Consider the following 27,667-nt stretch of genomic DNA (forward strand, 5'->3'; position numbering starts at 1 on the left):
TAACAGGGTGATTAAGAAGGCATATGGGATATTTGTTTTTATTAGTTATGGCATAGATTTTAAGAATAGGGAGGTTATATAGGAGCTATACAGGACTTTGCTTAGACTGCAGGTGGAGTAGGTCTGGCCCTTCACATTCTACAAAGACTGTGATTGCACTTGAGGGAGTGCAGAGGAGATTTACCAGGATGTTGCCTGATATGGAGTGCTTTGGCTATGAAGAAAGGCTGGTTGCTTTGGTTGTAATTTTCCAAAAATGTTTTGATTTTGGAGAAATGCCCAAAGATTGGAAAACAGCCAATGTGAATACCACTATTTAAAAAGGGAAGGGGACAAAAAACAGATAACTATAGGCTGATTAGTTTAACATTCATTGTTGGCAAATTATTGAATCAATTATTAAGGAAGTGTTATGATGTGGAAGTCAAACCCCTCTGTTAATTAAAACCAAACACCCAGAAAAGCTCACCTCGCCCTATAATCTGTTAAGTGTGAGGGAGTGAAAGAGGACTCTTAATTTCCACTATTTAAAGAAAAATAACAATTTATTTTCCTCACAAAGCACCTAACCAAAGCTATTAATAAATCTAAGCCCCTTTTTTCTTAACTAATTATTATCTGACCCCAACTCTATAAAAAAGACTGCTCCAATAACACAATTATTAAGCATTACATTAACTTAACCTCAAGTCCACACAGTCTCTGTCTTCTCTGCTGTCTTCCATCTTCTGTCTCTGATCTCCCTGGGTTGTCTTCTTACTTTTTACTGCTTTTACAAGAAGATGTACTTTCTGATAGAGAGTGTCTTCTTATTTCTTTGGAAGCAAGTTGTTAGGTGGGCAGTTAGCTCTCTGACAGTTGTGTTGCTGTTTGTTGGCAATTGCTCTGACCAATTTTCAAAATGTCCTGGGTTTATACTCCCCAACATCATACCCTCTCATTGGGCTGATGTTGGCAATACAATAAATTCAAACATAGTTGGGTTTTGGTATACTCGGCATAATTTAAGTTAATTGGTTAAATTTGAATTGTTTTCAAAACAGCAGTCAAAACTCAGGTACCCATTGAACAGCCATTTGCTAGATATATCTATGTTGGAACAGCCTGTCTCTTAACTGTTCTGTTCTGTAGCTATGGCTCTACTTTAAAAATTCAGAGAACACTTGCGATCTTAAAATAAACATATATGCTTTAGACTCTGTACCAGGAGCAATAACAGAACATTTGGAAAATCACAATCTAATCAAATAAAGTATGTATGGCTTCATGAAAAGGAAATCATGTCTGACTAATTTATTAAAGATTTTTTGAAAATTTTCAACCAAAGTAAATAAAGGCAAACCAGTAAATGTCATATATTTGGACTTTCAGAAGGCATTTAACAAAGCACCTCACAAAAGGTTTAGTCATAAGATAAGAGCCCACGCTGTTGGATGTAGTATAATGGCTTGGATAGAGAATAGGGTCATGGCCAGGAAACAGTGAGTGGGGATAAAGAGTTCTCCTTCAGGTTAGTGACCAGTGGGGTACGACAGGAATCAGTGCTGGGATCTCAACTGTTGACAATATACATTAATGTCTTGGAGTAAAGAAGTGAATGTACTGTAGTCAGATTTACAAATGACACCAAAACAGATGGGAAGGCAGGTTGTGAAAGGGATGCACACAGTTTACACAGAGCTATTTTTAGGTTAAGTAAATGGAGTATAATGTGAAAAAGTATGAAGTGGTTCATTTCGGAAAGGAGAACAAAAGAACAGAACATTATTTAAATGGAAAAAAAAACCTGCAGAAAGCTGCAACACAGGGACTTGGGGATACTTGTGCTTGGAACATAGAAAGTTAGCACACTGACATATCAGGTATTCAGGAAGGCGAATGGTGTGTTGGTCCTTATTTCAAGGGAGTTGGAGTATAACAGTTGGGAAGCTTTACTGTGACTGTACGAGGTGACATCACATCTGGAATACTGTGAGCAGTTTTGATCCCCTTATTTAGGGAAAGATATTATTTCATTGGAGGTGTTCAGAATAGGTTCACTAGAATAATCCTTGGTATGGGATTGTCTTATGAGTAATGGTTAAATAGATTGGGACTTTACTCATTGCAATTTAGATGAATGAGAGATGATCTCATTGAAACATAAAGGATTCGTAATGGGCTTGACAAGGTTAGTGATCAGAGGATGTTCTGCTCATGGTTCAGTTTAGGACCAGAGGGCATTGTCTCAGAATTTAGGAGCACCAACCTAAGTCTGAGATGACATGAAATTTCTTCTCTCAGAAGTTTGAGAATCTTTGTAATACTTTGCTACAGAAAGTTGTTGGGTCAGATTTCTTGTGAATTTAAGGAATATTTATAGATATTTAAGGTTGAGAAAGATGGATAAATTCTTGAGCAGTAGGGAAATTAAGGGTTACAGAGAAAACACCTAGGAAGTGGATGTGAAGAATTGTGGATCAATCTTTATCATATTGAATGGAGGAGTGAGGTTGAGGGAACAAATGGTCTACTCCTGTTCCTATTTCCTGTGGTCTTATGGTCTCAGAAGGCTGAAGGGATTCCTGGTTATGGTGTATAAGATTAAGAGAGCATTGAAATAATTGTTCCACTTAGTTGAAGGGACAATAACAAGACAGCATAGTCTTAACATGAATGGAAGGAGGTTTAGAGGGGACTTGAGGAAGACAATTTTCACCCAGAGGGTGGTGGGGATCTGTACTGCTTGGGAGCAAAGTTGAGGTGGGAAACCTCATGACCTTTAAAAATACTTGGATTAGCACTTGAAATGTCATAATATTGAAGGTTATGGGCTAATTGTTGGAAAGTGGAACTGATGCAGATTTAGAGTAGTTTATGTCAGTGCAGACTTGGTGTTTCAGAGGGCATCTTCAATAATATACTTTTCTATGATTCTATATATAGTTAGTGAGGAAGCATCCTGGGAAGAAAGGACTGCCCTGCCATTATCTATCACTATATCTGGCACGTGTTTGCCCTACTAAAGATACAAAAAAAGACCCACCAGCTACTCATTCCCCTTTCCTTGGTATCCCTTGAAAATAGGAATGGAATTCTTCACTAACTCTTACTTTAAAAAAATAAATTTCTTAGCTGATTAAACTAACTCCCTAATTTTGTAACTAAGGATGCTGCCTGGCCTGTTGCGCTTTTCCAGCACCACACTTTTCAACAATAATACTCACCAGCCAATCAACTCCCAACCTTCCTACCAATTTGATTCTTGCAGCTGTTTGGAGATAAATTGTTGTTGAAGTTTTTGTTTTCCTCAATTTTGATGAGAGTTTCGTTTAGAAAAGACTACATCAAGAGTGACAAATGTATCAGAGTTTGGGCCAACTGCTGACCAGACTTTGGCAAGTTTACTTTGCTCAGTAAACATTTTCTAGAATGTGCTATCATTCAATGCTTGTTAGAAAGGTTGTCAAGTCAGAAAACATTTTTGTGCTAACTGTCAGCTGTCTGTACCTTTTATATATTTTTTATTTGTTCTTTAAAATCCATGACTTGTGTCTGGTGCCATTATTACCATTGATTTGTGGGGGTCTATGTTTAGTCTTCCATGAAATGAAAACTGCAGCCAGACCTTTTGTGGTCTGAACTGCCTGTATAGATTGCAAAATGTTATGTGGATTATTTTTGAGTTTCTTTTTGTGTGAATGTCTTTTGTCATTAGGACTCTGAGACGTGTCTTTTCAAAGATGTTAATATTCTCTATCTGAACTGAGATTACTTTAAACAGTCTGTCATTGCAAAGGTTGGCTTTGAAGTGTACCTCAACCTTCAGCTTAAAATTGGTCTCATTATCTTCTTGCATGCTTTGTTGGTTCCACATATTCTTCCTGCGATGTTACCTATATTTTGCGAACTTTGATATGTACAGCGTTCAGAATCAGTGTAGATAGGCCATTCTTTTAGTCATTTTTGTTAGATTTCGGTTATTCCATTAAATCCAAATGCACCAAGCCACAGAGACGGAATGGTGACAGAAATTGTGATGCACTGCACCTGTTGTTTAGACAAAAAATGGCACATTTCATGCACCTGAAAGCAGACCAACTTTTCTCCATTTTGCACAGATATCGGTCCCATTGGTACATTTACCAACATGTTCATTAGGTACTAGCACCATCTGAAGTCTTGTTTTTAAAAATAAAGTTGTGGAACCAGAGGAGAATGTGTATTCCCTGCTACTTCACAGGACTTATGGTCACTCCCCCCACCCCAGCAACCTTCAGATGAACTGAATCCTCACAGGCAGCATTCTTTATAATTCATTAAAACAGAATATCTGCTTTTAGACAGGAGGATAGATTAATGCTGTTCTGCAATGCAAGTGAGAAGTTGTGCTTTATCGCCAGAATAACCATCACTTTACATGAAAAATAGTCGATCACAGCATAGGTCTACACAGCCGTGAAGAGAAAATGACAAATGTATTTTTGAGAAAGCTATCTAAGGCATTAGCATTACCAGCTTTGAAACATGGCCAGCAAAGAACAAAGGATATAGAACAGTATCGGAAAAGCCCCTTCAGCCTGCCATGTCTGTGCTGATCATGATGTCATTCTAAAGTAATCACATTTGTCCGTACATGATTAGTCTCCCCCTATTCCCCAACTGTTCATATGTCTGTCTCAATGTCTCCTAAACATTACTATTCTTTATGCTTTCACCACCTCCCCTGACAGTGTGTTCCACTCTCTGTGTAAAAAAAAATGCCCTGCTCATCTCCTTTAAATTTTTCCTCCTCCCAATTTAAATCTATGCTCCCCCTAAAACTTGTCATTTTCACCCTGGGAAAAAGTTCTGACTATCTGTCCTATCCATGCCTCTCATAAGCCTCCAACACTCGAGCAAAAACAATCCAGGCTGTCCAACCTCCCCTTATAGCTAATATACTCCAAACCAGGTAACATCCTGGTAAACCTCTTTTGCATCCTCTGCAAAATGTCCACACCCTTCCTATAGTGTGGTGACTAGAACTGCACACAATACTCCAAATGTGGCCTAACTAAAATTTTTTACAGTTGCAAGATGACTTGACAACTTTTGTACTCAGTGTCCTGACTGATCAAGATAAGTATGCCATATGCCTTCTTTACCAGCTTGTCCATTTATGTTACCACTTTCAGAGAGCTATGGAATTGCATGACAAGATCTCACTATATATATCAATGCTCCTAAGGGTCCTGCCATTAACTGTATACTTTATTTTTGTATTTGACCTTCCAAAATGTGTCACCTCCCATTTACATAGAACATAGAGCATAGAACAATACAGCACAGAACAGGCCCTTCGGCCCACAATACTGTGCCGAACATTTATCCTAGCTTAAGCACCCATCCATGTACCTATCCAATTGCCGCTTAAAGGTCACCAATAAAGTTCACCAATTTGTCTGGATTAAACTCCATCTGCCATTTTTCTGCATAGCCTTCCAACTGATCTATGTCATGCTGTATCTTTTGACAACCTTCTTCACTACGCAATTTGCCACCAATTTCGTGTAGTCTGAACATTTTCTAATTGGACCATCTACAGTTTCATCCAAATCATTTATTTATATTACAAACAACAGAGGTCCCAGCGCTGACCCTGTGGAACACCATTGGTCACAGACCTCCAGTCAGAAAAACAACCCACTACAACTGCTGTCTATCTGCTATGACCAAACCAATTTTGTATCCAACTTATTAACTCACCATGGAAGCCATGCAACTTATTCTTTTGGACCAGCCAACCATGAGGAAAGTTGTCAAATGTAAAGTCTGTGTAGACAAAATCCAATGCCCTACCCTTATCGATCATCCCATGACTTCCTCAAAAATCTCAACCAAATTTAAGAGATAAGACCTCCCCCATTGCAAAGCCAGGCATGTTCTTACAATGAATTAATCCAAAGAAAATTGCAATAGTGTTTGGAAACCACTAACTATTTCTAAAATTAATAAAGCAGATTTCATAAGAATGGCATTGGTCATCAGTTCATTATACAGTCTGCATTACATGCTAATCAACATCCATCCCTAACAAGGCTTATAAAGCTAAGGTCTGATACCACTGTAACTATATTTCAGTCAAGTTTTATGTTTTCTTAGGATTAGCTGTGTAGTGTCCAACTATTACCCAATCAAAGGTGAGGAAGGATTTAATGAACAATCAAAATGGCATGAACGCTCTCAATGGCCAGTTCTTTCATCATTGCCATTGAAGAAACTCAAAAACTTAAGGATTGGTAGAATGACAATAAAAATCTTCTTGTTGTTTCTTAATTTACATATTAATGACAGAACATGAGCTGCTTGCACATTTTGGAAAAAGATGGAAGGAAAATTATTCACACATATTGTATATTCTTATAGGGTATGAGCAAACAGGGTTTGTGTTCAGGGTGAGAGGATTCTCAGCCTATTCATCTGGATCCAGTTGTACCAGTTACAGAGCAGGATACATAGAGTCAGGGGACAGGTGGCTTCCAGTCTCATTTTATCACTGACTTGTGCTGCAAAGTCAAATGCACAGGGACTTCACAACAGGTTTATAAAGAATAGAGTAACTTAAAACCAGATGATTAAACCCAAAAAAAAACAAAGTTTGGAATTAAATCTTGACCTGAACTATTTGATAAGACCTCACTTGTCCTCACAAGTGGTTTGAAGCATAGTTTGATCTCGGCATTAAATGAAATTTATTATCCATTGAAGTTTTCATAGTTCTTTATGACTGATCGAATTTCAAAATTCTGCTTTTATTTATTCTTGGTTCTTTTGAGGGGGGGGGGGGGAATTACAAGGAAACAAAAACAGCCTCGACTTGGTTAATTGTAGTGGGGCCTCCATCTATAGGTGGCAACGGTGGTGGAGAGAACATCAATATATCTGGGCCTGTTCTTTCAGGGTTCAGAGTTCTTGGCAATGTGGACAAGGCATACAAAAGGAGCAGATAGCCAACACTCTCTGGTGAGGGAACCAGGAAGAATTGGACCAGGCAACCAGTTGCTGGATACCTAGCCAGATCATGTGGTAGCACCCCTGAGCCAGAGTAGCCTCATGGAGTGTGAAAGTGAGTAGATTTCCTGCATTGAGTCAGCATTGAAGACTCAAGGCCGGGACCAGAGCAGACCAAAGACACTAATGGTAGCTAGAAAGCTAGGACGTAGTAGGGGAATAGGTTGCAAGACATCTGAGTGAAACATTTGGGCAAAATCCCTGAGTTCAAGGGGCCACAATGAGAACTTCATCACCTTGGGATCTGGGAGACAAGCTAGTTGGTATTATGTGGCCGTGAGAATTTAAATGTAGGGAGTTCCTCCATCTAAACTCATTATCTGGCTGATCAGAGGTCAGGAGTTAAGCTCTATAGCAATATCCTGATGGATTGGTAGCATCTGATGATTATCCATTATAAATAGCTCATTCTTCTGAGTTATGCTATTCAATTAATGTTTGTAAAGATTCATTGCCAACTGAATGAAAACAAAATCTCTGTTTTATAATCTTTGGGTAGTGCAGTTGTTAAACTGCCTGTTAGACAATGATAAAACAGATGTGAGCAAAATGATCTCAAAAGTTAGTGCAATAAGGGAAATAATGTGATTTGGATTGTGCTGCAATACTCAGAGTATGGCAGCACTAAAAATATCTTCTCTATCCTCAGAAAATTCTTTTATTAAGAATGCACAGTTTAGAGTCCATTTGTCATACAAGATGTAGATCTTTAAGAAAATAGAAAAAGGAAGAATTTTCTATCCTGAAATGTCCTCAAATGTATAGCCACTATTGATCTTCCTGCTTTCTGTATTCAGTCATTTTGGATGACCTGCAGGCAAATTGTTCCACGCATTTGACAAAAGAATGGCTCATCTCCTCATTCAGTTTGCACCAGGTGTCATTAGTGTTAATGAAAAGTGAGATAACTAGCATGTAGCATCCTGGATAGAAGCATATTATTGTATCGACTTGTTAAAGAGTCTTGCAGAGCAATGTCTTGCCACTGGGACAATACTCAAACCAGGACATGCAGCATATTGTCATGCCATTGATGACAAACACATTTGCTTTAACAGTCAACATAAAATCTGAGATAAAAGCAAAAGCTTGAAGCTTTCAGCCAAATGAAAAATTATATCACATAAATTTCAATGTAATACACAAATCAAAAGAAATTTCTCAACAACAACAATTTGTTTATGTGTCTATAAATTCATAAAATATCTCATGGCATTTCATAAGAACTTTATAAGGCAAAATTTGACACTGAGCAGCTCAAGGGTAAATCTTAGGGTAAATGACAAAGAGGATGGTTTTAAAGGAAAACTTATGCAGAAAAGAGAGAAAAATTGCAAGAGGGACTTCCAGAGTTTTGGGTGTGAACACAGGCGAGCAAGGGATCAGAATTAGATGAGTGAAGATCTCCTTTTAGAGCTGGTTTACAGAAGTTTACAGAGTCCTGGAGAGGTAAGGGATGTGAAAACAAGGAGGAGAATTTTAATACCATGACATTGTTTCACCATATGCTTCACAGGAACCAGTATAGGACAGTGGTCAGTGACTGGAGCTAAGGACAACAGCAACAAAAGTTTCAAATTACCTCAAGCTTCTAGAGAGTAGAATATGGGAGGCCAGCCAGGGAGTGCACTGAGTTGCCCAAATCTAAAGGTTACAAAGGCGTGGGTGAGTGTTTCTGTAGCAAATGAACTGAGACAGGGACAGTATTGGACGATATTCAGAAAGTGGAAATAGGTAGTTTTACTGATGGCACAAATGTGGTTGAGAGCTCATTTCAGGGCTAAATATGTTACAGATGTTGTGAATAGACTTGTTCAGTTTGGACAGTTACCATGGTGGTGTAGACTTAGCTAGGGAACAGTGTTTATAGTGAGACAGAAGGGGCTTCGGTATTTTAAATATTCAATAGATGATTTTTGCGGATCCAGTAGTGGATCGTCCAATAAGCATCTAGTAATTTAGCAATTGTAAATGAGGTGAGGAGGAAAGATATAAAAGAGACCTAAGGGGCAATTTTTTCAAGTAGAGGGTGGTGTGTGTGTGGAATGAACTGCTAGAGGAAGTGAAGGTAAAAACAATGACTGCAGATGCTGAAAATCAAATACTGGATTAGTGGTGCTGGAAGAGCACAGCAGTTCAGGCAGCATCCAACGAGCAGCGAAATCAACGTTTCGGGCAAAAGCCCTTCATCAGGAATAAAGGCAGTGAGCCTGCAGCATGGAGAGATAAGCTAGAGGAGGGTGGGGGTGGGGAGAGAGTAGCATAGAGTACAATGGGTGAGTGGGGGAGGAGATGAAGGTGATAGGTCAAAGAGAAGAGGGTGGAGTGGATAGGTGGAAAAGAAGATAGGCAGGTCGGACAAGTCAAGGAGACAGTAAGTGAGCTGGAAGTTTGAAACTAGGATGAGGTGGGGGAAGGGGAAATGAGGAAGCTGTTGAAGTCCACATTGATGCCCTGGGGTTGAAGTGTTCCGAGGCGGAAGATGAGGCGTTCTTCCTCCAGGCGTCTGGTGGTGAGGGAGCGGCGGTGAAGGAGGCCCAGGACCTCCATGTCCTCGGCAGAGTGGGAGGGGGAGTTGAAATGTTGGGCCACGGGGCGGTTTGGTTGATTGGTGCGGGTGTCTCGGAGATGTTCCCTAAAGCGCTCTGCTAGGAGGCGCCCAGCCTCCCCAATGTAGAGGAGACCACATCGGGAGCAACGGATACAATAAATGATATTGGTGGATGTGCAGGTGAAACTTTGATGGATGTGGAAGGCTCCTTTAGGGCCTTGGATAGAGGTGAGGGAGGAGGTGTGGGCACAGGTTTTACAGTTCCTGCGGTGGCAGGGGAAAGTGCCAGAATGGGAGGGTGGGTCGTAGGGGGGTGTGGACCTGACCAGGTAGTCACGGAGGGAACGGTCTTTGCGGAAGGCGGAAAGGGGTGGGGAGGGAAATATATCCCTGGTGGTGGGGTCTTTTTGGAGGTGGCGGAAATGTCGGTGGATGATTTGGAGGAAGTGGTGGAGGCTGATACAATTGCAACATTTAAAAGGCATCTGGATGGGTATTTGAATAGGAAGGGTTTGGAGGGATATAGGCTGGGAGGTGGGAGGTGGGAATAGATTGGGTTGGGATATCTGGTCGGCTTGGACGAGTTGGACCGAAGGGTCTGTTTCCGTGCTGTACATCTCTATGACACTATGACTCTAAGATGCTGATCTATTGTATTATGATGGATATTGTCGGCATGCATGTGAAAACGAGCACCAAGGGGAGGTTGGTTTTCTCACGAAGTTAAATCCCCCTGAAACTGATACTGTGTCAAGATTCTGAGCAAATCCCAGTCTCTTCTGGGTTTCTGTGGGGTTGGATTGAAGGTGAGTAGGGAACTTAGATTTATCAACTAAGTTATTAAGCTAATTAAGTAGCCAATTTAAGAACTGTTTCAATTCTTAATTCAGGAGTTTTCAGCCTGTTAGCAACTCACTAGAGTTACCAAGGTGAGTGTAAGATGGAAAGGGCTCTTCAGTAAAACTGACAAACCAGGAATGCTTTGATCAGCTACACAGAAGAAGAAAGCTAATAGAAAGTTATGTTTTATTTTGAGGGAAATGTATGCAAGAATAGGGAGGTTATGCTCCAGTTATGCAGGGTGTTGGTGAGTCTACACCTGGAGTGCTATATGCAGAATTGGTCACCATACTTACGAAAGGACGTTAATGTTTTGGAACCAGTTCAAAGAAGGTTTACTTGACCTGAAATGAGTGGATTGCCTTATGACGAAAGGGCTGCATCTTTTGGAGTCTATAAGAGTCAAGGGCGTTAAATGAAAGAGCCTGAGGGGACTTGACCAATCAGATGTGGAAAGGATATTTCCTCAATGGGACAGTCTAGAACTAGGAGTCATAGTTTTAAAATAAGTGGTCACCCATTTAATACAGAGATATGGGGACCTTGTTTTTCTATTGGAAAGTGTGAGTATTTGGAGTATCCTTTTTCAAAAAACAGTGGATGCAGAATCTTTAAATTATTTTTAAGAAAGAGGTACATAGATTCTTCATTAATGGGGACGTGAATGATTATCAGGAATGGAGAATTGAGATTAAAATCCGATCAGCCGTGTTCTTACAGAAGGCCTGAGTGACCTGTTTTTGATCCTTGTCCATATGAAGATCTGCAGCCATGACCAAGTAATAAGTTGCTGTTCAAAGCTCTTCTTTCTGAGAGTTCCCTGCTCAAAAGGTCATAAATTCGTTAGAAACCTGTCCACTGATCTAACAATTCACTCAGCTTCACCTGCACTCCCCAGCTGTAAACCTTATTGCAGCCGGTGAGCTGCTTATGCAGTGCTTCCTTACATCTCTAATAAGAGACAAGAGCAGAAATGAGACCATTACCAACACCTTGAAAGATAGCAGTGCTATCATTGTCTTCTTCTCAACTATATGCTTTTCTGTAGCATAGAGGTGCTGGACACAGCCTTGGCTGGAAGGAGGTGACATCCTCAACACGAGGCCCACGATAGGGAGGTAGCTCTCTTGACACAACTGAGCACCAGTGCTCCTAGAGGCTCAGACTCTCATGGTAGGTCACTGGTGACATTTGCAACCTCCTAGAACAAGATCTCTTTCCCAATTGAGCCGCTGGTCTCAGCTTCTCAGTGAGTTTGGCTCCCACTAGGTCCTGAATGGAGGGAAAGCAGAGAGTGTGAATGTCTGTTGTAATTCATGTGGCGCATACTTTGAGGGGAGGGTGCTTTTGGTTAGAGCACTTTTGGAATACTGCATTCAGTTCTGGTCTCCCTGCTCGAAGAAAGATTTTGTTAAACTTAAGAGGGTGCGGAAAAGATTTACATGGATGTTGCCAGGGTGAAAGATTTGAGCTAAAGCAAGATGCTGAATAACCTGAGGCTATTCTTCCTGGAGTGTTGGAGGCTGAGGGGTGACATTATAGAGGTGTGTAAAATCATGAGGTGCATGGATGAAGTGAATAGCCAAGTTCTTTTTTCGAGGGTCGAGGAGTCCAAAACTAGATGGCATAGGGTTTAAGGTGAGAGGGACAAGATTTAGAAGGGACCTAAGGAGCAACTGTTTCACAGAGGGTGGTGCATGTATGGAATAAGCTGCCAAAGGAAATGGTGGAGGCTGGTACAATAGCAACATTTAAAAGATATTTGGATGGTTATATGAATAGGAAGGGTTTGGAGGGATGTGGGCCAAATGCTGGCAAATGGGACTAGATTAAGTTTGGATATCTGGTCAGCATTGACAAGTTGGTCTGTTTCTATGTGGTATATCTTCGAGGAGAAAGTGAGGACTGCAGATGCTGGAGATCAGATTTCCTGAAGAAGGGCTCATGCCTGAAACATCGATTCCTCTGCTCCTTAGATGCTGCCTGACCTGCGCTTTTCCAGCAACACATTTTCAGCTCCATGTGGTATATCTCTATGATTCTATGTGCCTTCCTGCAGTGGTCACCTCCATGTGATCAAAAACCAGAACAGATACTGTGTTCTTCATAGCCTGAGATACTAAGTCCAATTGCTACATTACAGGAAGGATTTATTTTCATTTAAGGAATGTAGGCTTTTCTGGCTAGGCCAACATTTATTGCCCATCTGTAGTTATACTTGAGAAGGTGCTGGTGAGCTGCAATTCATGTCCAAAAGGTAAACTCACAATGCTGTTATGAGAGTGTTTCAGGATTGTTGACCCAATGACATTGAAGGAATGGTGAATTATTTCCAAGTGGTGAATGGCTTGGATGAGAACTTTCAAGTGGTCATTTTCTGGTGCCCTTGTCCTTCTAGTTGGAAATGGTCTTTGATTTGAAAGGTTCTATGGAAGGAGCCTTAATGAATTTCTGCAGTGCATCTTGTAGATAATACACACTGCTGCTACTGAGCATCAGTGGAGCAAGGAGAAAATGTTTGTTGTCGATCTGTTGCCATTCGAGTGGGCTGCTTTGTCCTGGAGGGTGACAGAGACAAAATAAAAACTGCAGGTGCTGGAATCCAAAATAGACAGGCAGGAAGCTGGAAGAACACAGCAAGCCAGGCAGTATCACGAGTTGGAGAAGTTGACGTTTACTGTGTTCTTCTGGCCTCCGGCCTGTCCTGGAGGGTGTCAAGCTTCTTGAATGTTGTTGGAGCTGCACTCATTCAGGGGTGATGCCCATGCTCTGTTTGGATTTGTATGCTTTCTAATTTAAACCTATTCAATAGTGATAGTTGACATTTATGTCAGAGTGAATTACCATTTGATACTGAAGCCATCTCAACTCTCTTAAGCTTTATCGTGAGAGAGAGAGAGAATTATGATACCTTCGAACAGAAATTAGCTAAGCACGGCTGATGTTTTCCTTACCTTAAATACATGGTAAAGTTTCTTTATAGTGCAGACCATGGAGTTAACAGGACACAGACAAATTGCAAGGTTTCTTGCCAAAAAAGCTCTAAATGGATTCAACATTTGTAAATAGTTCTAAATCATTGACTACCATATCCCAGCTGGATGGTTTAGTGAGTCTAATCTTTCATTATAAAGTAAGCTCTCTCATTATTGTACTGAATGTCTCCCTGAAGACAATATGCAGAAGAGATGTAATTGCCAAAATAGATATTTGCATTATCAGCTTGTACCACAATAGACTATTGTACAGAGAGAGAAATAAATGATTCCTTGCTGTTGCCTTTGCCTGTTTGACTCCTGAATTGTATATGTATTCCTTAGATTTTAGTACCCATCAGCTCATATGAGAATAATCAAAACATGTTTGAAGTTGGTACTTGTAAAGCAAATATTTCGAACAGTTTTTGAACATTGTATTTAAAATCCGCAATGATTTTTGATGAACTTTATATTACAACAGAAAATATTGAGCTAAGTATTTTAATTTGCATTTGTTTACTTTTAAAAATTGTACAAGAATGTTTCTAAATTGATGATAGTATAACTAGTATAGAGTCATAGAGTCCTGGAGATGTACAGCAGGGAAACAGATCTGTTAGTTCAACTCGTCCATGCCAACCAGATATTGTAAATTAATCTCGTCCCATTTGCCAGCATTTGGCCCATACCCCTCTAAACCCTTCCTCTTCATATACCCATCCAGATGCCGTTTAAAGGTTATAATTTTACCAGGCTCCATCACTTCCTCTGTGAAATTTGTTTTTATACTGTGTAACTAGTATTAAAGGGACTAACAAAAGCGATCTTGTGGTTCAGTGATAATGTTCCAGTCTCTAAGCTAGGAGGTCCAAGTTCAAATCCCAAATCCACAACATGATAGTCATGGAAGGTGCATTTATAATGTGGTCAAACAGATTGATTTCTAGAATGCAATTCGTTCCGACACAGTTACGGCAGATGGTGGGAGCCTGACAGTTTCCTGGCTGGTCATGCTGTAGTTCTCAGCCCCGGAAAAAATGGGGAAGGTTAATAGCAGGAAGGACTTCCAACTGTAAAACCAGCTGCCAAATCCAAAAAAAGTTATGGCTGACACCAGGGTGATCAACCAATATTCTAGTGACCCCATGTAATATGGGAAAAGTTGAAAGAAAGATAAAAAATGAGGTAACTTTTTGTTTTAAAAAATAATTTCTATTTTTATTCATATTTTGACAAATGCTGTAATAAATATCTTGACTCATGGGGCTTAAAGGTCAGCTTATTATTTCTTCAGGACACTGTAACTGTGATTTGCTGAAAATACTTAGAAGTGGAAAAAGGAAGGAAACAAATTATATTGGTGCTGCGCAGAAGGTTTTGATGGGTTTTAAAGCATTGATAATAAATGTCAATAAACCTGCCAGTGTACAATGTTAACTGTTGTGAGATTATGTTGGGAAAGTGATTGTTGGGAAAGTTCAACTTGGAAATGGCAGTAATCCGGGAAGAAAGATCATTTAGGAACAGGCTTGTTTGTGGAACCTGGATATTGCTGACAGAACCAGCATCTGTGTCTCATCCTTGAGTGCTTATGAGAGGTAGTGATGAGCAGACTTTACTGAACTCAAAGGTGCAACTTGTTATACTTGGAGGGCAGCTAAGGGTCAAACAAAATGCTAACTCCTTGAGTGAAATATCGGCCAGAGGTAGTAAGGACAGCAGAGTTCCTGGGATATTAGTGAATAAGAGGGATTTTAGGAACAATGAAGATACCAGGTTCCAGATATTTAAAAAAACATTGAATTTAAGTCCCCCAACTGTTGTGGTGGGAGCTGAACTGCTATCTGGGACTGCTTTGTTGCAAAAGTATTGAGTTAGTCAAACAGTGTGTCAGCATTTCTTTCAGTTTTATTGCTTTGTTTTTTCTATAGTCGTATTCTCATATTTGGCATATGCTGATGTTTCATTCCAGGATCTTAAAGGGTTTTAAATGTCTATTGGAACATTTGCACATTTGTGCAGTTTATTCTTAAAAGCATATTCTATCCAAGAGAATGAAATAATATGCAGGCCCACTGTGAGGAAAACTAACTTCTTTGGTGAGTTGCATCCTCTTCATTTTGTGCACTTTGATTAATTTAATCATTTTTTGAACAATGCTATTTAAAGGGAAAGGTCATTCCTACCTGTTCATCAGGAAACTGCATTCATTGACTTGCCAGAGCTGGGTGAGCATCTTGAACCACTCCCATAACCTTTCTTCTTGAAGTGTGAAAACTAGGCTCTCATTATGACATTGGAGTTCAATTCTTCTCTTAACTATTAGTTTGATGGGGGAAGCTGGAAGCAAGAGGTGTGGCTCTCGGAAAGGGTAGTTTTTTTTAGGTTTTTCGTTACTTGTCTGGTTGATCAGGGACCAGCAGCAGGAATGCCCCTTCAGATTTCACAGGAGGTCTCTGTTTCTGGATTCTGGAATCTGTTTAAGTATGGACTGGGAGACTCATCTTGAAGGCAGCTTGCCATGACTGACCTGAGTGTCAGATGACACTCGTTTTTTTTGCCTCCACTGATGGTAAACTCCGTTGAGATCAAAGCGGTTTGGTACTGCACTGTGCCACCAGGTGTCCCCTTTCCATTGTGAGTTAAAAGTGGTATTCTCCAGCCAACCGAGCTGAGGAACCTGCACATAGGCCATCCTAAACTTGTATACAATGATATTCCAAAACCCAGTCTCAGAGAGGATAAACTGCACCATGCTACATGAAAAAATCAACCCTGGACGGATCCAAATTAAGAAATCTTCATGATCAAGCAATCTTCTGATTTGAGGAGAACTGACCCAGGTTTGAATTGGACAAATAACTACACTAAAAAGCCAATGCCTTCATCAAACCTTGAGTAGTAATTTTAAATATAATACTTTCAATCAGAGTTGCAAATCATATTTGATTTTAGCTTCCACATCACATCTGAGACAACATCAACATAGATGTTGGGCAATCATTTCCCTTACACACATCCATTGAATTGACAGGATTGCCTAAGAAAATATAGAAAGGATGGAATAAGTGAAGAAAATAGGCTTCCACCCCGCCCCCGCCCCCCCCTCCCCCCACAAATCCTACCATTACTATAGTTGAAGTGCAGCCCAGTTGAAAAACAAAATTATGGGCAGAACTTGAATCTGTCCGTTTTTTATCCCATTAATTTAGTGGCAATAGGAAAGACTGCCCACCCTTGCAACTGGGCAAAATAACCAAATAATAATTTACAATCGTTTCTGCCCTGAGTCCTATCTTTTCTACGCTGCCTTAAGTCATTGCCAAAGAGAAAGCTAAAGTTGAGGCAGAACCTTGAAATATCTCTGAAAATTGCAAAAAAAACCCTGTTGTTGCCAGTTGTACGGTAAATAATTCTGCTCAGCAAAACAGCTAGCACATTGAAACCAGAAGAGGGTGTGTTAAGCTGAGAAGCATGTTGTTGGAGCAGATCTAGATCACAAACTGCTGATCAGCAACAGAATTCTGTTGGAGGTGTGCTGCATTTGGTCATTTTCGTCATGAGTAGGTTGTTCTGTTTTTAACCTCTGTGTTCTCAATAAATCCATGAAACGAAAAGGATAGATTTTAGGATAGATCCATCAATTCTTCCACCTTAACTTCCAAAATGCGCACACAATCTATAAAATCTATCTTGAAATGTGTGCGAGTTTTTTTGCTCCATGCAAAAGGAAACTGATGTAAGATAATGGAAGAAAGAAACAGATGAATAAGATCATGCTCTCCAATTTTGCGACTTATTCCCCATTCGCTCCAAACCATGTGACCAATGCAGATGACGTCACAAATTTATCCCTCAGTCACTGAGTCAGAAATACTACGCTCCTTTTGGGTTTGACATTCAGAGTGTGGATGAGGATCGATATGCCATGACTGAATGCTATATTTTTGGAATGCAGTGGACATCAGTTGCTCAGCAAATACATGATACATTCATTGATCCCACATGAGGAGTTCTGCTTGAAAGAAGCACAAGTCAGAAACTCACATCTACAATGTTGTCATCCTTTTACTTAAGTGTTCCTTTCAGGCATAATCTCTTCTTCAGAGGGCATAACATCATCAACAACTTACACTTGAAAGCACTTTGACATAATAAGTGTCCCATGACACTTAATGGCGATTGGAGTACACTGGACAGGAGGTGAAATAGGAATTGTGGCTAAATCTGTGCTTGAGAAGCTATGTCTTTAGATTAGATTACTTATAGTGTGGAAACAGGCCCTTCGGCCCAACAAGTCCACACCGACCCACCGAAGCACAACCCACCCAGACCCATTTCCCTACATTTACCCCTGCACCTAACACTATGGACAATTTAGCATGGCCAATTCACCTAACCTGCACATTTTTGGATTGTGGGAGGAAACTAGAGTAAACCCACACAGACACAGGGAGAATGTGCAAACTCCACACAGAGAGTCGCCTGAGGTGGGAATTGAACTCGAGTCTCTGGCGCTATGAGGCAGCAGCGGTAACCACTGTGCCACCGTGCTGCCCACAGATGGTTGAAGGATCGGGCAGAAGTGATGAGCTATATGGTATGGGGAAGAGAGATTCGGCATGCATGAATGGAGCAGGTGAAATCTCCACCACTGAATTGAGTGGAAGGAACCACACAGTAAATCATGATTGGAGAGATACAGAATATGTGCTGCATCAAGATGGAAATTGGAAATAATGAAGATTGATGAGAGCAGGAGTTGTTGTATATCTTAGAAGGGGGATGAAGATAAGCACCAGATTTGTCAATGACTTTGAAGTTTGTCTAGGGTGAGGATTAACAGGTTGGCAAGGTGAATGCTGACGGAATTAAAGTTAAGATAGCAAAACTGTAGTTGTGTTTTTAACCATGATGGACATACTGTAGATTACATTACAGGATGAAAGCAAGCAACCTTGGTGACATATTGAATGTATATTTTGGAAATCAGTTCAGAGGAAGAGGATAATCAATGATAGAGGAGACATAGAATCAGACCCTGATGATAAAGGAGAGTTGTATAGAAGTAGAAGGACAGCAAAATAGAAGGATAAGAGCTAAAAGTTCAATTATTTCTCTCTTTTAATAGAAATAAAGATTTGAATGAAGGATTAATTACACTGTTAACAACTTGCATTTATATAACATCCAAATATATTAAAAGGATCCAAAACATTTCACAGCATGGCAATCAGACAAGAATTGACAAAAGTCAAGTGTGTTCATATAACTCATGACTCAAGCTTGATTGATTTTTATGTTATTTGAACTTTTCATTGTAGGTTGACTTAAATCTCACTAATGCCATTTATTAGATGCCTTGATCTAGTTTAGCTTCTAAGTAGACAACAGGGTCAAGTTTTTTGACATTTAACTACAATATGCCGCTAAGAATAGCTATAAGCGCTAAATATAATGGATATACATAGGAATCAGGTTCAGGCTGAAATTCTATACACATTTTCAAATTATGCACACTTATGTGGTGTGTTCTTAAGTGAATTCTACTGTACAACATGATGAAAGTGGCATATTGTGCTCCAGGATACAAATTCAACTGAAAAGTGAAATGGAGAGTGACACGCTCAATATGTACACTAAGCCCAGTTTGGCATTAACATGCTGACTCTGCCTTTTCAAGTATTCTGTTTCACTGACTTGATCTATCCAAGGAGAGATTCTGTGCCCATTATCATGAGTCTGTCATTGACATTTTTTGCAAATTGTCTTTGATAGCCTCGGATAATACTAAGGCAGTGCATTGTCGTCTCTATGGAGATAAAGTAGAGACTTAGAAGATCTGATAACAACACTGAAAATTAAGCATCTTACTTTAAAAAAAAGTGCAGGATTTTTCTGTGGTAGTCAGATAAGAAACGACAATGGCAGTGACTGTAAGTATGTGCTGCCTGTTGCGATAGGGATGCATCCATAGTTTTCACGATAGCAGGCAACTTTGTGTCTGGTTTGGTTAGAGGATCAGAATCAGAGCTGAACAATTTGTACCCAACATGTAGGGTGAGTTATTTTTCAGCTACTTAAACTAAATAAATGTCATTTTCTTAGCCGCATTAATGTTAGCTTGATCATTTAGAGTCATAGAGATGTACAGCATGGAAACAGACTCTTCGGTCCAACCCGTCCATGCTGACCAGATATCCCAACTCAATCTAGTCCCACCTACTAGCACCCGGCCCATATCCCTCCAAACCCTTCCTATTCATATACCCATCCAAATGCCTCTTAAATGCTGCAATTGTACCAGCCTCCACCACTTCCTCTGACAGCTCATTCCATACACATACCATCCTCTGCGTGAAAAAGTTGCCCGTTAGGTCTCTTTTATATCTTTCCCCTCTCACCCTAAACCTATGCTGTCTAATTCTGGACTCCCCGACCCCAGGGAAAAGACTTTGTTTATTTATCCTATCCATGCCCCTCATAATTTTGTAAACCTCAATAAGGTCACCCCTCAGTCTCTGATGCTCCAGGGAAAACAGCCCCAGTCTGTTCAGCCTCTCCCTATAGCTCAAATCCTCCAACCCTGGCAACATCCTTGGAAATCGTTTCTGAAACCTTTCAAGTTCCACAACATCTTTCCAATAAGAAGGAGACCTGAATTGCTCACAATATTCCAACGGTGGCCTAACCAATGTCCTGTACAGCCACAACATGACCTCCCAACTCCTGTACTCAATACTCTGACCAATAAGCACACCAAACGCCCTCTTCGCTATCCTATCTACCTGCGACTCCACTTTCAAGGAGTTATGAACCTGCACTCCAAGATCTCTTTGTTCAGCAACACTCTCTAGGACCTTACCATTAAGTGTATAAGTCCTGCTAAGATTTGATTTCCCAAAATGCAGCACCTCGCTTTTATCTGAGTTAAACTCCATCTGCCACTTCTCAGTCCATTGGCCCATCTGGTCAAGATCCTGTTGTAATCTGAGGTAACCCTCTTTGCTGTCCACTACACCTCCAATTTTGGTGTCATCTGCAAACTTACTCACAGTACCTCTTATGCTCGCATCCAAATCATTTATGTAAATGACAAAAAGAGGAGGGCCCAGCACCGATCCACTGGTCACAGGCCTCCAGTCTGAAAAGCAACCCTCCACCACCACTCTGTCTTCTACCGTTGAGCCATTTCTGTATCCAAATGGCGAGTTCTTCCTGTATTCCGTGAGACGTAACCTTGCTAACCAATCTTCCATGGGGAACCTTGTTGAACGCCTTACTGAAGTCCATATCAATCACATCTACTGCTCTGCCCTCATCAATCCTCTTTGTTACTTCTTCAAAAAACTCAGTCAAGTTTGAGAGACATGATTTCCCATGCACAAAGCCATGTTGACTATCCCGAATCAGTCTGTGCGTTCCAAATACATGTACATCCTGTCCCTCAGGATTCCCTCCAACAACTTGTCCACCACTGAAGTCAGGCTCACTGGTCTGTAGTTCCCTGGCATGTCCTTACTACCCTTCTTAAAGAGTGGCATCACGTTTGCCAACCTCCAGTCTTCTGGTATCTCACCTGTGACTGTGATTGATGATACAAATATCTCAGCAAGAGACCCAGCAATCATTTCTTCAGCTTCCCACAGAGTTCTAGGGTACACCTGATCAGGTCCTGGGGATTTATCCACCTTTATGCATTTCAAGACATCCAGCACTTCTTCCGCTGTAATATGGACATTTTGCAAGTTGTCACCATTTATTTCGCTACTATCTATATCTTCCATATCCTTTTCCACAGTAAATACTGATGCAAATACTGAGGTTTAGTACCTCTCCCATTTTCTGCGGCTCCACACAAAGGCCGCCTTGCTGATCTTTGAGGGGCCCGATTCTTTCCTGAGTTATCCTTTTGTCCTTAATGTATTTGTAAAAACCCTTCGGATTTTCCTTAATTCTATTTGCCAAAGCTACCTCATGTCCCCTTTTTGCCCTCCTGATTTCCCTCTTAAGTATACTCCTACTTCCTTTATACTCTTCTAAGGATTCACTCGATCTATCCTGTCTATACCTTAGATATGCTTCCTTCTTTTTCTTAACCAAACCCTCAATTTCTTTAGTCATCCAGCATGCCCTATACCTACCAGCCTTCCCTTTCTCCCTGACAGGAATATACTTGCTCTGGATTCTCATTATCTCATTTCTGAAGGCTTCCCATTTTCTAGCCATCCCTTTACCTGCGAACATCTGCCCTTAATCAGCTTTTGAAAGCTCTTGTCGAATACCGTCAAGATTGGCCTTTCTCCAATTTAGAACTTCAACTTTTAGATCTGGTCTATCCTTTTCCATCATTATTATAAATCTAATAGAATTATGGTTGCTGGCCCCAAAGTGCTCCCCCACTGACACCTCAGTCACCTGCCCTGCCTTATTTCCCAAGAGTAGGTCAAGTTTTGCACCTTCTTTAGTAGGTACATCCATATACTGAATCAGAAAATTGTCTTGTACACACTTAACAAATTCCTCTCCATCTAAACCCTTAACACTATGGCAGTCCCAGTCTATGTTTGTAAAGTTAAAATCCCCTACCATAACTACCCTATTATTCTCACAGATAGCTGAGATCTCCTTGCAAGTTTGTTCTTCAATTTTCCTCTGACTATTCGGGGGTCTGTAATACAATCCGAATAAGGTGATCATCCCATTCTTATTTCTCAGCTCCACCCAAATAACTTCCCTGGAACTTTACGGGAATGTCCTCCCTCAGCACAGCTGTAATGCTATCCCTTATCAAAAATGCCACTCCCCCTCCTCTCTTGCCTCCCTTTCTATCCTTCCTGTAGCATTTGTATCCTGGAACATTATGCTGCCAGTCCTGCCCATCCCTGAGCCATATTTCTGTAATTGCTATGATATCCCAGTCCTATGTTCCTAAATTGGAGAAAGGCCAATCTTGACGGTATTCGACAAGAGCTTTCAAAAGCTGATTAAGGGCAGATGTTCGCAGGTAAAGGGATGTTTGACTCTCTTCTGTTCTCAACTGTGCCCGTCTCAGATCGATCTCTTTCCTCACTATCTCCTTGGGTTCCCCCCCACCTTACTAGTTTAAATCCTCCTGAACAGCTCTAGCAAATCTCCCTGCCAGTTCCTTTTTAATTTAGGTGCAAATCGTCCTCCTTGTACAGGTCACTTCTACCCCAAAAGAGATTCCAATGGTCCAAAAATGTGACTCCTTCTCCCATACACCAACTCCTCAGCCATGCATTCATCTGCTCTACCCTCCTATTCCTGCCCTCACTAGCTCGTAGCACTGGGAGTAATCCAGGTATTACTACGCTTGAGGACCTCCTTTTTAAGTTCCTGCCTAACTCTCTGTAATCTCCCTTCAGAATCTCAACCTTTTCCCTTCCGATGTCATTTGTTCCAATGTGGACAATGACCTCTTGCTGTCCCCTCTCCCTTGAGAACATTCTGCACCCTCTCTGAGACATCCTTGATCCTGGCACTGGGGAAGCAACACACCATTCTGATTTTTCGCTGCTGGCCACAGAAACATCTGTTTGTACCTTGGACTAGAGAGTCCCCTAACACAATTGATCTCTTGGAACCTGACGTACCCCTCATTACATTAGAGCCAGTCTCAATACCAGAAACTTGGTTGTTCATGCTACGTTCACGTGAGAATCCATCACCCCCTACATTTTCTAAAACAGCATACTTGTTTGAAATGGGTATAGTCACAGAAGGCTCCTGCACAAGCTACCTACCTCTCTTACCCTTCCTGAAGTTAACCCATCTATGTGACCGTATCTGAGACTTTTCCCCCTTCCTATAACTGCCATCCATCACATACTGTTGCTGTTGCAAATTCCTCGTTGCTTCTAACTGTCTCTCCAATCGATCCATTTTATCTGGTAAGATTCGCAACCAACAGCATTTATTGCAGATATAATTCGCAGTAACCCTTAAACTCTCTTTAAACTCCCACATCTGACAAGAAGTGCAAATCACTCTACTAAAGGCCATTTTTGCTCCTTCACAATCTACAGACCCAGAAAATAACACTGTCTTATTCCTCTACAAAACACTGCCCCAGGTTAAATTAATAGCTATGGCTTATATTTTAAGTTTAATCAAGAGACATATCTCAAAAAGCATATAATCAAGGAAGAACCCACTCTACCCACTACTGCAGACTTTCTGTAGGTCCCACTTCAAACAATACACTTATCTGCTTCTGTGCTGTGAACTTTGCCCAAACAGTTCCTCCAAGATCAGTTGTGAATTTCACTGTGTGTTAATTTTCCCAGATGCACTCCAATGTCCAGCAATATTTGAATTCAAATAGCAAAGGCAGTAACTGTGCTGGTTCACTGCTGTGTCAGTTTCTTTCTCTCTCTCTCTCCTGCACTGACCTCACCATGTGCTTCCTTTGTCTGTTCTTCTCCGTTTTAAAACTGCTGTTGTTTTGACTTTTTTTTCCCGAAGTTCCAAAACAATGCAACAGCATATAAAACAGTAATTGCTGCTCCTGGAATTTGAGGAAATCACCTCCAGCACCTTAAATACCTCAATAAAGGAACAGCTGTTACAGCCAGAAATTTTTCCAGTCCTCCATCTTGGATTACCCAGAATCCCCTTCTTTTCCAACGTTTACTAAAATTTATTATTTTCAGCACTTCAGTGAATATGTGGAAATCCTTTTAATCAACAAAATACAAGTCGTAACCAAGTGATGATTGAAGCTTTTGTTATGTTTACAATTTATTTGGCTTTTAGCTTTGAAATAGAAAACCAAAAGAGAAATAGTATTAGTCGAGCATGTGAAAAGAAACAGAAGTGAAATTTAAGCAGCAAGCTGGAAGCAGACTTTTTTTTAAAAAAGCACTGTAAGTAAAACACATAGAATCTGCTTTCATCTCTGCATATCTCCGAGGCATAAAACACTACCTTTGTAAGTGAGATATGAAGATGACCGACATTAACACTGGAGGTTGAGGGACATTCGCTGATGACTGTGGACTGAAATGCCAACCTCAGCAAGGTCAGGAGGAGAGTTAGAGAAACAGGAACCAGGGAATCCTTACTGGTCTTGGCCACTTTCACCCGTCTTCAGTAAATGCAGCAGAAAATGCAACAGTAAACAGTAAACAGTAAACAGTGGGCGGCACGGTGGCACAGTGGTTAGCACTGCTGCCTCACAGTGCCTGAGAGGTTCAATTCCCGCCTCAGGCAACTGACTGTGTGGAGTTTGCACGTTCTCCCCGTGTCTGCGTGGGTTTCCTCCGGGTGCTCCGGTTTCCTCCCACAGTCCAAAGATGTGCAGGCCAGGTGAATTGGCCATGCTAAATTGCCCATAGTGTTAGGTAAGGGGTAAATGAATATGTAGATGTAGGGGTATGGGTGGGTTACGCTTCGGCGGGGCGGTGTGGACTTGTTGGGCCGAAGGGCCTGTTTCCACACTGTAAGTAATCTAATCTAAATGCAACAGAGTCTGTCTTGCCAGAGTGGGGTTCCATTACCAGGTAATTTTTTTTAAAAAGTATTTTTCATTGAAAAGTATTTTTAAAATATTACGATAAACCGATAACAACACAACTTAAAAACAATGCAAACCGAACAAGGTTACACCCATGTGCATATAAATACAAAAAATGTAAATAAGCGGATAGAATAAAAATAAAAATAACAAATAATACAGCTCAGTGTAACAAAACAGTAGCTCTCGATCTTTGAGAGCATTAACTAATGCACATTCATATGTTCGTAATTCTTCCTCTCAGGATATTAGATTCATTTGACAAAATCATCATGGCTATACAAAAGTCCTTAATAGAGGGGCAGATAAGTCTGTATAAAAGTCCTCGGTTTTTTTGGTGCGCCATACTCGTGAGAAAATCTAAAGGGATATGCTCTGTGATTAACTTACACCAACCTGATAGACCCGGCAGCGGGGAGTGGTGGTTTCAGACACCCAACACAGCAGAATATTTTTCCTAGTGCAAAAAGTAAGGATATTTAAAAGTTTTTTTCCTATGCATGTCTCAGTAAGGTACCCCTGGACAGGTCCAGGTGATGTTTAACAGAGAGTTGACTGCCATGCAGGATTGTATAGATGGAAGGCTGCCAATGAATGACCTGGGAGCTCTGAGGCGGCGCAGATAAATTCCACCTGCATTCTGTTCTCCAAACATTACAACAGAATTGGCTTAAATGCAATGGTCCATATTCAAAATGAAATCTGTGTTGTATCAAATCTGACGTGTTTGTTTTTCTGAAGTAAGAGCTGTCCTCATGAATTTTAATGTCGGCCAATGAGAATTGTCGCTTGCTCCAGTGTATTGGATGTATACATCCTCAGGCAAACCTCTTGATCCTGTGGAGTTCACCGCTACTGCTGTATCAGCCTGGCCAGTGGCTCACTACAAATGGGGTTTTCCTGCCAGATGGTGTAAAGCCCCACTCTGACTCCCTTCAGTGTAACTTAGCTATGGGCAAGTTGGATTTCATGTGGATTGCTTCTTCACAGAATTTTCACTTAGGGTGGTTAAAATGCCCCACCACATTAAAATCCACCTACATGTTGCCCTGTGAAGAAGATACTCAATTTTACAATTCTTTTCACAATAATAAGATCTGGGTAGCACTCCCCAAACAGGACAGATTAAATATCAAAGTCAATTACTTGAAAAATCCATAGACATTGTTGTAAAACTACCAAAATCATAAGAAGATACTCCTTAAATTTAACAATACCCTCCTGGCTTTAACTGCACTATCTAACCTTTCATTGAAGTTCACATATCGTGAGTGACAAGATACAAGTAGAGATGGAAAAGGTGCTCAATATAATCTACCTTTAATATTCTGGTTTTCTGCAGTACAAGATTCAGACTGAATCCAAAGATAATGGTGTGTCCAAAGCATCTAACAAATAGAACGTTGCTTTTAAAAAAATACTGATAACAAGCTGTCTGTTTTACTACTTGAAGCTACCAAGAATTTCAGTCACAGTAATTATAGTGGGGTCACTGCATTGATGTTGTATTCATGAGTTATATCAGCAATTCCTTCATGACGCTGATAACACTGATTTGACGGTAAGCTCTGTATAATTTGCTCCCGATAGCAGCCACAGAGAATGCTTACTTTTGGGATTATTTAATGATGCATTCAGCATAGGGCTACGTATACAAACAGAAAAACAAACTACTGACTCCTTTGCCAGCTTACATTGCTTTGTTACATGAATCCACTGAGCCCACATCAACAGAACCTATAGGCCCATAAATCAATTATTATATCAATACTAATGATTTTTCAAGGAGAAAATTAATAAATTCTTTTTCCTGTATTTCAAGAGCAATCTAAGTTGCTGACATAGGACTCACAGAAATGACTGATATGCTGATAGTGGCTCTGACCTATTGATACACCAGAATCCCAACTGCTATTACATCAATACTTCAAGTCAATCAATGCTTTGAAGTCTACACTGCAGTAAATCTTAGAAAACTCATGCTATTATCTTAGCGACAGATGCTTTATGTGTGTGTGTGTGGTGGTGGGGGTGGGGGGGAGGTGCACAGTGGCTCAGTGGTTGGAACTGTTGCCAGGGACCTGGGTTCAATTCCACCCTCAGGTGACTGTGTGGAGTTTGCATGTTCTCCCTGTGGCTGCGTGGGTTTCCTACAGGTGCTCCAGTTTCCTCCCACAGTCTAAAAGTGTGTAGGTTAGGTGATCTGGGCTTGGGAAATGCAGGGTTACAAGAATTGGGTAGGCGTGTGGGTCTGGGTGAGATGCTCCTCAGAGGACCAATGTGGACTGATGGGCTAAATGGCCTGCTTCCACACTGTAGGGATTCTATTATTTGTGAAACGTAAGTTGCTTTAAAGCACAAATATTGTACAGTACAATTTTGCTTAACTTCTTGACAAGTATCCCTTATCAGCAACAAGATTTTGATTCTAACCTCCCCATAAGAGTGGGGGTGTCAGTGGTATGGTATGGGCAGACCTTGGGAGGGGGGTGGCTAGAGTTCAAAATCATCTCAAGCTCATTTCAGGCCTCTTTAAGTTTAAAATACAAGCTTTGGACAAAATTCCCATAAAAGACAGGTCAGGACCAAATTTACAGATAAATTTAACGTTATATTGCCACAACTTGAAATTAATAGAAAAGAAATAGGTGGCCCAGGTTGAACTGAAATGGAAACTTCTGGCTTCCAAGGGAGGGGTATTTAATGGCTGCCACAGACAGCATATAA

This window comes from Chiloscyllium punctatum, chromosome 9 (genome assembly GCF_047496795.1).
Source record: "Chiloscyllium punctatum isolate Juve2018m chromosome 9, sChiPun1.3, whole genome shotgun sequence".
NCBI lineage: Eukaryota > Metazoa > Chordata > Chondrichthyes > Orectolobiformes > Hemiscylliidae > Chiloscyllium > Chiloscyllium punctatum.